This window comes from Ovis canadensis, chromosome 8, assembly GCF_042477335.2.
Source record: "Ovis canadensis isolate MfBH-ARS-UI-01 breed Bighorn chromosome 8, ARS-UI_OviCan_v2, whole genome shotgun sequence".
In the NCBI taxonomy this organism is placed as follows: Eukaryota; Metazoa; Chordata; class Mammalia; order Artiodactyla; family Bovidae; genus Ovis; species Ovis canadensis.
This window is the reverse complement of record NC_091252.1, coordinates 42,397,284-42,411,798: the sequence shown is the minus strand read 5'-3', so window position 1 is coordinate 42,411,798 and position 14,515 is coordinate 42,397,284. Positions and strand designations below refer to the sequence as shown.

At 38.8% G+C, this 14,515-nt stretch overlaps 1 long non-coding RNA gene across 2 annotated transcripts in view; it reads right to left on the bottom strand.

Annotated features, from left to right (window-relative positions):
• Positions 1–14,515, bottom strand: part of LOC138444792 (uncharacterized) — a 260,276-nt gene that overhangs the window by 134,440 nt on the left and 111,321 nt on the right. For both annotated transcript variants that reach the window (XR_011258590.1, XR_011258589.1), the window contains exon 2: positions 2,356–2,424. This is a non-coding gene — a long non-coding RNA (uncharacterized lncRNA). The remainder of the gene's footprint in view (positions 1–2,355; positions 2,425–14,515) is intronic.

Below are 14,515 nucleotides of genomic sequence, written 5' to 3'. Positions count from 1 at the left end.
CCCACCCCCATATCCTGGCCTGGAGAATTCCCACAGTCCATGGGGTCACAAAGAGTTGGACACAACTGAGTGACTTTCACTTTCAAGTTTAGATCAAAAATAATGATAGAGATGAAGAGGTTTAACATCTTTGCAATATTGAGTCTTTTTATTCAATGGAAAATTTGGATAATTTCCACCTAAACTTAAAAAAAATTTATCCCAGAACTTGAAATGTTTTTCTACTCACTGTCATTCTCTTGCAACAACTTAGACCTTCTTCTTCCTCAAGTCCTTCCCAGTATCTATACTTTTGTAGGAAAAAATCATTGTCATGAGGTTTCAGCCACTTTATTTTCTCTAGGGAAATTTGCAAGGGTCTTCCCTTGGTGTTCCTTCTCCCCTCCTCCACTCCAGTTACAAATGATCCTCATGTTGCTAAATCCAATGGCCAGTTTCCATGCCTCATTGGACTTGATTTCTCAGCAGAGCATTTAAAACAGGTTTTACCATTTCTTTCTGGAAATACTCTCTTCCCTCTGCTTCCCCCACATTACTCTTGGATTTTCACCATCTCTCTGACTGTATCTTCTAAGCCTCCTGACATTTTTTTTTCTTTAAATTTTTGTTTTTAAATTATGAAAGTATGGTAACACATTTATAAGAGAGTTGGAAAATACAGAACAAAGTTACACATAGTTCTACTATATGTTACCATTTTTTAAGTGAATAAATTAAGACAGTTGGAGTTTCAATTTAAAAATCTCAAAAATTAATATGGACAGAAAAGTAGGATATAGTAGATCTGAAAAGCACTATGAACCAATTCAACATAACTAAGATATATACAATTTTCACACAGGAGCAGGATACAAATTCTATTCAAGTTCCCATAGATTATAAACCAGGAGACATTGGAACATATCCAGAGACATAAAACTAGGTGCAAAAATTTCATGGTCTAAAGATATTGAAATCATGCAGAGTCTATTCTCTTATCATTGTGGAATTATGTTAGAAATAAATATCAAAAGATATTTGAAAATAACTCACATACTTTCGAGTGCATTTACCAAGAGAGATCTTTGACTTAGCCATTGAAAGCCTCAATAAAATTAGAAGACTGAAAACACACAGAGGGTAATTGCAGAGAAGAAAACACTTAAATGAGAAATTAATATCGACACAAGAAATTAATAAAGATACTTTTAAAATCCCATGTATTTGGAAACTAAGTCCACTTTTAAGTGATGGGTATATCCAAGAAGCCATAATTTTCCTTTCTAAAAGGAAAATTTTAAAGTATTTGTACCAGAATAAAAATGAAAAGAGAATTTATCAGAATTTGTTGCATCAGCTGAAGCTGCTTAGTATAACTAAATACAATGTAGAATCTTGAATAAGATAAGAAGACAAATAATGGACACTAGCACAAAGTTTTGTGAAATTTGAACAAATTCTGTACTTTAGTTACTAACACTGTATCACGTGTGAATTTCCTTTTTTAAAAAATAACATCGTATTTGTTTATATTCTAAGAATTGAATTAGAAGTTTCAAGCTTCATTCAATTTAGTTTTTAAAAGATCACTAATTAGCTTTCTAGACTTTTAGCAGTAATACTACTGTGTTAGTTGATCAGTCATTTCTGATTCCTTGCCACTCCATAGACTGCAGCCCGCCAGGCTCCTCTGTCCATGGAATTTTCCCAGTAAGAATACTGGAGTTGGTTGACATTTCCTACTCCAGGGGATTTTGCCAACCCAGGGATTGAACCTGTGTCTCTGTGTCATCTGCATTGGCAGGTGGATTCTTTACCACTGGGCCACCTGGGAAGCCCATATATATACAAAAGCTTTTCTACTGCACTTGATCAAATAAGCCTCCTTGATTTTTCAATGTTCAGATTCATCAGGAATTTCCTCTGGGCCACTTTTTCCTTTCTCTTTTCACTCTCTCAATGCTCATAACTATCAATCTTAACTTTAAATACTAACTATATGCCAAAGACTTAAAAAGCTTTTATCCCTGGTATGTACTTCTTTTTCTGTGTTCCAGATGGAAAGATCTACTTGCCTTCTTGAAAGCTCCATTTGGAAGTCTTGGTGGCATCTTATTTTAGATGTAAAATTGAACCAAACTATCCCCTACCCCACTTCAGATCTTCATTTCCTCTCACTCAACCTGCCTGGGAACATTGCTTCTCCATCACCCAATCATACATGTCAAAATCTGGGTATAATCTATGATGTCAATATCTCACATTCAAATCATTACTAAATCTGTCCAGTTATCTCTTGATCTCTTGAATCCATTTACATATCACCAGCTTCACAGAGTCCTCTCCTCCCTCAATTCCAAAAACCCCATCACTAACCTGGATTTCCACAACCTTCTTTTTTTCTGCTTATTTGTGAAGATCCTTTCCAACCAAGCTCTGCTCTGCCTAAAAGTCAAAATAATGGGTAAAAATGTAAATTTGAAATTATTACTGCCTTGCTTAAAGCATTTTTATGGCTTCGTGTTACTAACATGATAAAATTACTATAATCCACAAGTATAAATGACCTGTCCCAAACTAATCTTCAGCATTACCTCTGTCAGTCTTCCTTATGACCACTATTCTCTGCTGAGACCCCATTCCCTCAAAGGTGAAAATCTACATTTGTTCTCATTCTTTTTATCGTTGTTGTTCCGTCACTAAGTCGTGTCTGATTCCTTGCAGCTCCATGGACTGCAGCACACCAGGCTCCTTTGTCCTCCACTCTCTGTCAGGGTTTGCTCAAATTCATGTCCACTGAGTCACTGATGCTATCTATCTCATCCTCTGCTGCCCTCTTATCCTTTTGTCTTCAATAGGGTCTTTTCTAATAAGTTGGTACTTTGCATCAGGTGGCCAAAGTATTGGAGCTTCATAACAGGATTTGAGTGTTACATCTTCAAGGGGGTCTTTCTTGACCCTTGAGTACAGATTAGATTGCAATATCATATGTACCTATGGGTGCCAATACTTTTCTCTAACTACATCATAGTAATTCCTATATAGCTTTTTGTGTGTGTTTATTTCTTTATAATCTATTTCTGTTAATATTATTAGATTGTATTCTACATATCAGAGATTACATAATTTTTAAACCTTTTCATTTAAAATAATAAAGTCACATTCTGTTGCAAGAAATAATGTAAGATTCAATGCAATCCCTATCAAGCTACCAGCGGTATTTTTCACAGAACTAGAACAAATAATTTCAAGATTTGTATGGAAATACAAAAAACCTCAAATAGCCAAAGCTATCTTGAGAAAGAAGAATGGAACTGGAGGAATCAACTTGCCTGACTTCAGGCTCTACTACAAAGCCACAGTCATCAAGACAGTATGGTACTGGCACAAAGACAGAAATATACATTATTAGAACAAAATAGAAAGCCCAGAGATAAATCCTCACACCTATGGACACCTTATCTTCGACAAAGGAGGCAAGAATATACAATGGAATAAAGACAATCTCTTTAACAAGTGGTGCTGGGAAAACTGGTCAACCACTTGTAAAAGAATGAAACTAGATCACTCTCTAACACCACACACAAAAATAAACTCAAAATGGATTAAAGATCTAAATGTAAGACCAGAAACTATAAAACTTCTAGAGGAGAACATAGGCAAAACACTCTCCGACATAAATCACAGCAGGATCCTCTATGATCCACCTCCCAGAATTCTGGAAATAAAAGCAAAAATAAACAAATGAGGTCTAATTAAAATTAAAAGCTTCTGCACAACAAAGGAAACTATAAGTAAGGTGAAAAGACATCCTTCTGAATGGGAGAAAATAATAGCAAATGAAGCAACTGACAAACAACTAATCTCAAAAATATACAAGCAACTTATGCAGCTCAACTCCAGAAAAATAAATGACCCAATCAAAAAATGGGCCAAAGAACGAAATAGGCAGTTCTCCAAAGAAGACATACGGATGGCTAACAAAGACATGAAAAGATGCTCAACATTACTCATTATCAGAGAAATGCAAATCAAGACCACAATGAGGTACCATTTCACACCAGTCAGAATGGCTGTGATCCAAAAGTCTACAAGCAATAAATGCTGGAGAGGATGTGGAGAAAAGGGAACCCTCTTACACTGTTGGTGGGAATGCAAGCTAGTACAGCCGCTATGGAAAACAGTGTGGAGATTCCTTTAAAAATTGCAAATAGAGCTGCCTTATGACCCAGCAATCCCACTGCTGGGCATACACACCAAGGAAACCAGAATTGAAAGAGACACATGTACCCCAGTGTTCATCGCAGCACTGTTTATAATAGCCAGGACATGGAAACAACCTAGATGTCCATTAGCAGATGAATGGATAAGAAAGCTGTGGCACATATACACAATGGAGTATTACTCAGCCATTAAAAAGAATACATTTGAATCAGTTCTAATGAGATGGATGAAACTGGAGCTGATTGTACAGAGTGAAGTAAGCTAGAAAGAAAAACACCAATACAGTGTACTGACACATATATATGGAATTTAGAAAGATGGTAATGATGACCCTGTATGCGAGACAGCAAAAGAGACACAATGTATAGAACGGACTTTTGGACTCAGAGGGAGAGGGAGAGGGTGGGATGATTTGGGAAAATGGCATTGAAACATATATACTATCATGTAAGAAACGAAGTGCCAATCTATGTTTGATACAGGATACAGGATGCTTGGGGCTGGTGCATGGGGATGATCCAGAGAGATGATATGGGGTGGGAGGTGGGAGGGGGATTCAGGATTGGGAGCTTGTATACACCCGTGGTGGATTCATGTCAATGTATGGCAAAACCAATATAGTATTGTAAAGTAAAATAAAGTAAAAATAAAATTTAAAAAAAAAGAAATAATGTAGAAGAATTCTGTGTATATCTCATGTACTTTCCCCCAATGACAACATCTTGAATAATCATAGTACAATATCACAACCAGAAAACTGACATCAATAGAATCTGTTAACCTGACTCAGAGTTCATCAGTTTTACATGTGTTCAACACGTGTATGTGTCATTCCATGCAATTTTATCACATGGAGATTCATGATCACCACCATAGTCAAGGTGCAGAAAATTTCTAAGTATCTCTTGTGTTACACTTTTATAGCCACAGCCACCTCCCTTTCTGTAATTTTTTTTAATTGCAATATCTCCATGACTTAAGATAGAACTTCGTATTGTAAGTATTTAAAGAATATTGTCACATGGATAAAGTAAATTAAATAATTTATTAAAGATGGAATTCATTAAAATAATCTTCCACAACTATAAAGGATTTATCCTAGAAATTTGTGGGAGAAAAACCTAACAAAATAATGTTCCATTACAAAATTCAGAAATAAAAAGCTAGTAATAACTTATATGCAGAGTACCTCATGAGAAACACTGGGTTGGAGGAAAACACAAGCTGGAATCAAGATTGCTGGGAGAAATATCAATAACCTCAGATAAGCAGATGACACCACCTTTATGGCAGAAAGTGAAGAGGAACTAAAAAGCCTCTTGATGAAAGTGAAAGAGGAGAGTGAAAAAGTTGGCTTAAAGCTTAACATTCAGAAAACTAAGATCATGGCATTGGTCCCATCACTTCATGGCAAATAGATGGGGAAACAGTGGAAACAGTGGCTGATTTTATTTTTTGGGAGCTCCAAAATCTCCACAGATAGTGATTGCAGCCATGAAATTAAAAGACACTTACTCTTTGGAAGGAAAGTTATGACCAACCTAGACAGCATATTAAAAAGCAGAGACATTACTTTGTCAACAAAGGTCCATGTAGTCAAGGCTATGGTTTTTCCAGTAGTCATGTATGGATGTGAGATTTGGACTATAAAGAAAGCTGAGTGCCGAAGAATTGATGCTTTTGAACTGTGGTGTTGGAGAAGACTCTTGAGAGTCCTTTGGTCTGCAAGGAGATCCAACCAGTTCATCCTAAAGGAGATTAGTCCTGGGTGTTCATTGGGAGGACTGATGTTGAAGCTAAAACTCCAATACTTTGGCCACCTGATGTGAAGAGTTGACTCGTTTGAGAAGACTCTGATACTGGGAAAGATGGAGGGCAGGAGGAGAAGGGGACGACAGAGGATGAGATGGTTGAGTCCACCAACTCAATGGACATGGGTTTGGGTAGACTCTGGGAGTTGGTGATGGATAGGGAGGCCTGGCGTGCTGTGATTCATGGGGTCACAAAGAGTTGGACATGACTGAGTGACTGAACTGAAACTGAGTAATAGACAAATATTATTAAAGTTTTGTGTCAATTTCAAAATAAACTTTCTTTTCAAAGTACAGAACTATTCTTATTTGATAAAGGAACCCACGTTAAAAGAAAAGCAAGTGTTAATTCCACAGTAAAACACATTAGTCCCTTTGTTGTCCTCATTATTATTCTATGTTATTTTACAATTTGGTCAATGTAACAAGGCATGAAAAAGAAAAGTTAAAAAAATCTTGACATGAGAGACTATCATTGACTTAAAAAATAGTCACAACCTAGAAATTGAGAGTTATGTGTTATTTGGTGGGAATTTTTAGGACTTCAAGCCCAGGAGACAGCATCTCAGGGGACCCTGAAAGAACCATTCTGAGGAGGTGGTGGGGAGGAGTTAGATTATATAGAAACTCACAACAAGAGATAGGTAGTCTAAAAATGAAAATATTATTGTTAATTAAGGAAAAACAGATATCTCAAGTAAAGAAATTTAGCCATTTTCTATGTATGGAAAAATACAAGAGTCTGGGCTTGCTGAAATCATTTCTTTCATATGTATCTCAGCTGCTACTGCTGCTGCTAAGTCGCTTCATTCGAGTACGACTGTGAGACCCCATAGACGGCAGCCCACCAGGCTCCCCCATCCCTGGGATTCTCCAGGCAAGAACACTGGAGTGGGTTGCCATTTCCTTCTCCATGCTATCTGAGGCCCACATCCTACAATTTGGGTTTTCACATTCTTAGTCCTTTGGTCACCATAAGGAGTGGTGGGTGGCTGCTGCCTGGACTTCTCACCCCCCTCCACATCCCACTGTGGCTGCTGGATAGCCAACATTGTTCTTTCTGGGTGCCCTCTGGGCTCAGAAATTCATATTTGGAGGGCCAGACTCATGGACGGCTGTGATATCCTTGTTTATTGATATGACGAAAAATATTATATTTCACACTATCAACATCCTCCAGACAAAGACCACCAGGAATTCACTTTTAAACAATGTGGGCTTATTACTTCTTGCAGGGAGAGAAGGCTTGCTGGAGAATTAAGCCAACAGAGCTTTGTTTAGTATCTTGTAACAAAGTATTGGGAAGGACTTATAATTTGGCTTGTGTTAAGTGATTTTGGAGGGTTTAAGGAAGCAAGGCTTATCTCTGGAGAGGATGCAGTCAGGAAGTGGGGATAACTCTGTGAGTGTCTTAATAAATTATTAAAACCTTAATAAATCTTTTCCAAAGATATGGGAGACTAGATCAAGGCTAAAGCTATAGCTAGTAACAGTGCAACAATACACATATTGGTCAAAACAGGGAGATATCTGGTATTTTTGTGGCTTGGCTATCGTTCATGATTTGTCTGTGCTCAGACATGATTACAGAGTGGTCTTATTTTTGCCTGGATACATAGTGGTCACAGTGTGGCCTTGTCTGATGTAGATGTTCTGTGAAATTATGTATATCTAGTGCAAAAACCCAAGGCCTGCCTAACATGATCAGGCCAGCTTCTGATGTCAGAGACTGCTTCTCCAAGATAATTTTCATGACTTGCAAACTATATTCATATATGTACAGAAACCACGGTAACAAAAATTACCTTAATATTTATCAAGAGTATATTATTCAGCAATATTTGTATGGAAGATGATGCATACACATTCAGTTCAGTTCAGTTCAGTCGCTCAGTCGTGTCCGACTCTTTGCGACCCCATGAATCGCAGCATGCCAGGCCTCCCTGTCCATCACCATCTCCCGGAGTTCACTCAGACTCACATCCATTGAGTCCGTGATGCCATCCAGCCATCTCATCCTCTGTCGTCCCCTTCTCCTCCTGCTCCCAATCCCTCCCACTATATACTTATATATCAGCTATAAGTAACTTTTAAATAATAAACAGTAGATTTCTTTCATAATAGAAAACAAGTGTATACACTGGGATTGAAACTAAGTGGGACACTGTGAAGCTTCTGGGCACAAAAGTCTATGTCCCCCTTTTTCCTGTTAGCAGGAAACAGGTTTCGTTCAGTCTACATGACCTTCCTTGAGTTGTAAAGAGCAGGTTCCAGCAATTACTAATCCGGGAAGGGAGGGGATGTGGAGACTAGGGGGAGAGCAGTTCAGTTCAGTCACTCAGTCCTATCTGACTCTTCGTGACCCCATGGACTGCAGCACGCCAGGCCTCCCTGTCCGTCACCGACCCCTGGAGTTTACCCAAACTCATGTCCATTGAGTCGGTGATGCCATCCAACCATCTCATCCTCTGTCATCCCCTTCTCCTCCCACCTTCAATCTTTCCCAGCATCAGGGTCTTTTCAAATGAGTCAGCTCTTTGCATCAGGTGGCCAAAGTATTGGAATTTCAGCTTCAGCATCAGTCCTTCCAGTGAATATTCAGGACTGATTTCCTTTAGGATGGACTGGTTGGATCTCCTTGCAGTCCAAGGGACTCTCAAGAGTCTTCTCCAACACCACAGTTCAAAAGCATCAATTCTTCAGCTCTCAGCTTTCTTTATAGTCCAACTCTCACATCCACACATGACTACTGGAAAAACTATAGCTTTGACTAGATGGACCTTTGTTGACTAATGTCACTGCTTTTTAACAAGCTGTCTAGGTTGGTCATAACTTTTTTTTCCAAGGAGCAAGTGTCCTTTAATTTCATGGCTACAGTCACCATCTGCAGTGATTTTGGAGCCCCCCAAAATAGTCTCTCCCTCTTTCCTCTGTTTCCCCATCTATTTGCCATGAAGTGATGGGACCAGATGCCATGATCTTAGTTTTCTGAATTTGAGCTTTAAGCCAACTTTTTCACTCTCCTCTTTCACTTTCATCAAGAGGCTCTTTAGTCTTTTTTGCTTTCTGCCATAAGGGTGGTGTTATCTGCATATCTGAAGTTATTGATATTTCTCCTGGCAATCTTGATTCCAGCATGTACTTCATCCAGCTCAGAGTTTCTCATGATGTACTCTGCATATAAGTTAAATAAGCAGGGTGACAATATATAGCCTTGACATACTCCTTTCCCCATTTGGAACCAGTCTGTTTTTCCATGTCCAATTCTAACTGTTGCTTTCTGATCTGCATACAGATTTCTCAAGAGACAGGTCAGGTGGTCTGGAATTCACATCTCTTTTACAATTTTCCAGAGTTTGTTGTGGTCCACACAGTCAAAGGCTTTTGCATAGCAAATAAAGCCGAAGTAGATGATATTCTGGAACTCTTTTGCTTTTTATATGATCCAACGGATACTGGCAACTTGATCTCTGGTTCCTCTGCCTTTTCTAAATCCAGCTTTAACATCTAGAAGTTCTAGGTTCATGTACTATTGAAGCCTAGCTTGGAGAATTTTGAGCATTACTTTGCTAGTGTGTGAGATGAGTGCAACTGTGTGGTAGTTTGAACATTCTTTGGCACTGCCTTTCTTTGGGATTGAAATGCAAACTGACCTTTTCCAGTCCTGTGGCCAGTGTTGAATTTTCCAAATTTGCATGGCACATTGAATGCAGCACTTTCAGAGCATCATTTCAGGATTTGAAATAGCTCAACTGGAATTCCATCACCTCCATTAGCTTTGTTCGTAGTGATGCTTTCTAAGGCCCCCTTGACTTCACATTCCAGGATGTCTGGCTCTAGGTGAGTGATTACAATCGTGATTATCTGAGTTGTAAAGATCTTTTCTGTATAGGTCTTCTGTGTATTCTTGGCTCCTCTTCTTAATATCTTCTGCTTCTATTTCATTGGAAGAGACCCTGATGGTGGGAAAGATTAAGGGCAGGAGGAGAAGGGGATGACAGAGGATGAGATGGTTGGATGGCATTACCAACTCAATGGACATGAGTTTGGATAAACTCCGGGTGTTGGTGATGGACAGGGAGGCCTGGCATGCTGCAGTTCATGAGGTCGCAAACAGTCAGACATGACTGAGCGACTGAACAGAACTGAACTGCTTCTGTTAGGTCCATACCATTTCTATCTTTTATTGAGCCCATCTTTGCTTAAAACGTTCCCTTGCTATCTCTAATTTTCTTGAAGTGATCTCTAGTCTTTCCCATTCTATTGTTTTCCTCTATTTCTTTGCATTGATCACTGAGGAAGGCTTTCTAATCTCTCCTTGCTATTCTTTGGAACTCTACATTCAAATGGGTATATCTTTCCTTTTCTCCTTTGCCTTTCATTTCTCTTCTATTCACAGCTATTTGTAAGGCCTCCTCAGACAACCATTTTGCCTTTTTGCATTTCTTTTCCTTGGGGATGGTCTTGATCTCTGCCTCCTGTACAATGTCACGAATCTCCGTCCATAGTTCATCAGGCACTCTGTCTATCAGATCTAATCCCTTGAATCTATTTGTCACATCCACTGTAGAATCATAAGGGATTTGATTTAGGTCATATCTGAATGGTCTAGTGGTTTTCCCTACTTTCTTCAATTTAAGTCTGAATTTGCCAATAAGGAGTTCATAGTCTGAGCCACAGTCAGCTCCTGGTCTAGCTTTTGCTGACTGTATAGAACTTCTCCATCTTTGGCTGCAGAGAATAAAATCAATCTGATTTCAGTATTGACCATCTCATGATGTCCATGTATAGAGGGGAGAGCAGTTACAAAACCAAGAAACCAATAGTATATGCTTGGGGCGGGTCTTGGTTCCTTCTCAAGGACTACTTAACAGTATCTTTGACCTGCTTTGCAGATACAGGTACTGAAATCCCCAACAGGTGGTAGAAATGAACTGTATGATACCTGTAAGCATGTAGACCCCAGACCTGTTGGAACCAGAAGGTTGATGATTCTGACTCCCAATTACCTCACCAGCAGTCAATCAGAAGATTGTCCATGAGTCAATCATGGCCTCCCTTTCTGAACCATTATACTAAAACTCCTCACAGCTTTCCAGTTTGGGACACACAGTTTTGAGGGCATTAGTGTTCTGTGACGCTCTTTGCCCCGCAAAGCAATAAACTTATTCTTTTCTACTTCACCCAAGACTGTCTTCAAAATTTTATTTGGTACCAGGTTAGAGATGCTGAATATCAGCTATAGATTACACTTAATAATGTGTGTCAAACAATTTTAGATAGAAAAATAATTTGTACTCACACATGAGTCAAATGTTTAGAAATGTTCTAAACAAATATGGTACGTTTTTTAATTGAAGTATGGTTGACTTACAATATTATATTAGCTTTAGATGTAAACATAGTATTTCTATATGTTTGTAGGTTATGACTATAATAACTCCAAAGTTATTAAAAAATGAGTATGACATGGAGGCAACATCAGCATCCATCAACAGATGAATGGTACATTTTAAAAAATATATTTTGCAGTGCCTCAGCTGCTTCAGATACCTTCTCTCCTCTTCTCAGTGCATCAGAATGCCAACTAACAAAGGAAAGCTGTATTCTTTCCCAAGTGTATTTTAGGTTGAAACGAAATTGAAACGAATAGGAAAAGCTGGTGAGAGACTAACTCTCCATGAGTAACTATTTTCTAAGAAATTAGTTCTAAGGTTAACTTAAGAATTCACTTTTTAAATATTTATAGCATGTCATGGGCACTGGCATGGGTTATAAATGAAGCACCTAAATCATTGTGTTGTTAAACCATAGTATGTTAATGATAGGGGAGAGATTTCTATTTTTACTTATTAATCAAGATGTAAGTAAAAGTAGGCAAAATGAGAAGTGACTCCAAAATGTTTTTCTAAATGAGAACATAGATTTTCTTCAACACAAAGGCTTTTGTTTCTTTTGTTCTAAGACAGGCAGCAATTGTGGAGATATGAGTAGGATTTATGGGAATTAGAGAGATCTGCTATAAATTTCTTCTCTTTAATTTACTAGGCTATGGAATTTGGACAAATTCTGAGTTTCAGTTTCTTCATCTGAAAATGGGGCACATGCCCACCACATGGCTCCTTCACAGTGATTTCATAAGCCAGTACATTAAAAATAAGAATTACTTTAGTGATTGACACAGAGCTGTTTCTCAGAAAAGAAAATGCTCATAGCCAATATACCAGAGATTGATTTAGAAACAAGAGGAGATTAGGTTACAATGCTGTCAGGAACAAATACCTGTCATTAAGCATTGTGAGTGCATTCTTCTGAATACAGAAGTTCAGTAACGGTGACTTACAGTGCTAAATTAAAAACACAAAAATTAAGAAGACATTCAGACAACCACCCTAAAGAGGTTCTTATCCAACATTTCTGTGTGTTGGGGGAGGGGTTCCCACACACAATGAAGCAATTCTCTGATACCAGCTGGGTGTTTACGATTCAACTCAATTGTGACACTACTCAGAGATGGCATCAGATTCCATAGGTTAAGAGCTCAATCCCACAAGACTGTCCACCCTCTTCTTCCACTTCAAATGCCAAATAGCAAAACCAGGTTGTCACCTGTGCTTCTTGACCCACTGGCTATAAATCAGAGGTTCCCACAACCCACTCTTTGGGTTCAATTAATTTGCAAGAGTGGCTCATAAAACTTGGGAAAACATTTTACTTACTGGATCCCTGGTTTACTGTAAAAGGATGTGACTCAGGACCAGCCAGATGGAAGAGACGCACATGGGGAAAGGGTGCAGAGCTTCCATGCCCTCTCCAGGCACGTCACGCCACTCTCCTTGTACTCCCCGTGTTCACCAGCCCAGCCGTTCTCTGAACACTCACCTCTTTGGGGTTTTATGGAGGCTTCATAACTTAGGCATGACTGATTAACTCATAGGCCATTGGTAATTGATTCAACTTCCATTCCCCCTCTCCCCTACCCGGAAATCAGAGGGTGGTTCTGAAAGTTCCAACCCTCCATTGTGGTTGGTTCTTCTGGCAACCAGTCTCCATCCTTAGGGCATTTCCAAAAGTAACACAAATCCAAATGTAGTGGAAAGGGGCTTGTTGTAAATAACAAGACACCCGTTTCACCTCTGTATCTCTGGAGCATTTTCAGGAACTGATGTCAAAACCAAATGTTACAATAAAAGATGCTCCCGTTTCTCTTATCATTCAGGAAATTCCAGGGGTTTGGGGAGCTGACAGCCAAGAACCATGGACGAAGATCAAATACACATATTTCTTTTAAATCACATTATCACATACCTTTTCTGAGTTCTTTAATATTAGGCTACGACGAGAATTTCTGCTCCTGGTAAAAAGCTGTCTATATCCTGCCCACTAGTAGTATCAATTTGCCGTCTACGGGGTCACACAGAGTCAGATGCGACTGAAGTGACTTAGCAGCAGCAGCAGCAGCAATATCAATTAAAACACCCATTGAGATCACACCCACTGAGAGACTAACCCACTGGTATTCATTGAAATGCTGGAACCCATTTGTGATCTTAATACTTTTTACCTGGCTCGCACTGAAGATCTAAACTCTGCCCCCACCAAAGAACTGCTGCCCTTGATTATCATGTAAAACCGCTGGGATCTTCCAGCAAGCCCTGGATTTTCCTTGAGCAGTCAGAGAGTTCAAAGCATTCTTCCTTAAGGGGTGGCTTCTATAGCCCTTTCCTCCTCCTCTACAGCCTAGAATTTTCCTGCAGCTATGCAATATGTTGGGGAAGGCTGGCTTGTAGTTGTCATTCAGGCATTCTGACTCTTCCTCTATCTGGCGACTTGCTGCCTCTCCTTGAGGCTGACGCCTCCCCCACACCCCTCTCTGGGGTGGACTTAGTGGAGCCTTTCCTTATCTCTGCGCTTCTATGCTGAACACCAGGGACATTTACAAACTTGATTGGAATGAACTTGGAGCCACCAAGCTCAAGTCTCTTGTGAGCCAAATCATTATTTAATCAAGTTGGTGGCTGTGGAAGAAAAGAGCAAAACCACTTAAATATGGATGATAATAGTTCCTGGCTTCACCTCTACTTGTGAGAAATAATCACTCTTCCCAGTGGACACATACAGTAAATTGGGAGATTGCCATTTACTGCTCTTGATTTTAACACATTCCTCATCATTATATATGACTTTCCATCTATCAGCAAAAAGTTAGATTTCATTGACATATTGGTTGTAAATTCACCTAGGAAAAAAAAAGACTCCTTTTTCTGGCATGGGTATATAATGTATGAGTATATACAACTTAGTTCAATCCTTAATTAAAATATGCAGTGTCAAATAACTTATTTGTGTTTTCATCTTATCTACACTTTTTTAATGTTCAAAAGTCTCTGGTGCATAACTTTATTCCTATTCTATATTTTTTATTGAGAATTTTTAAATTGAGGAATTACTTTTTTCCATTTCTATAATAAATATTGCTGAATTTTCCTAAAATATTAATT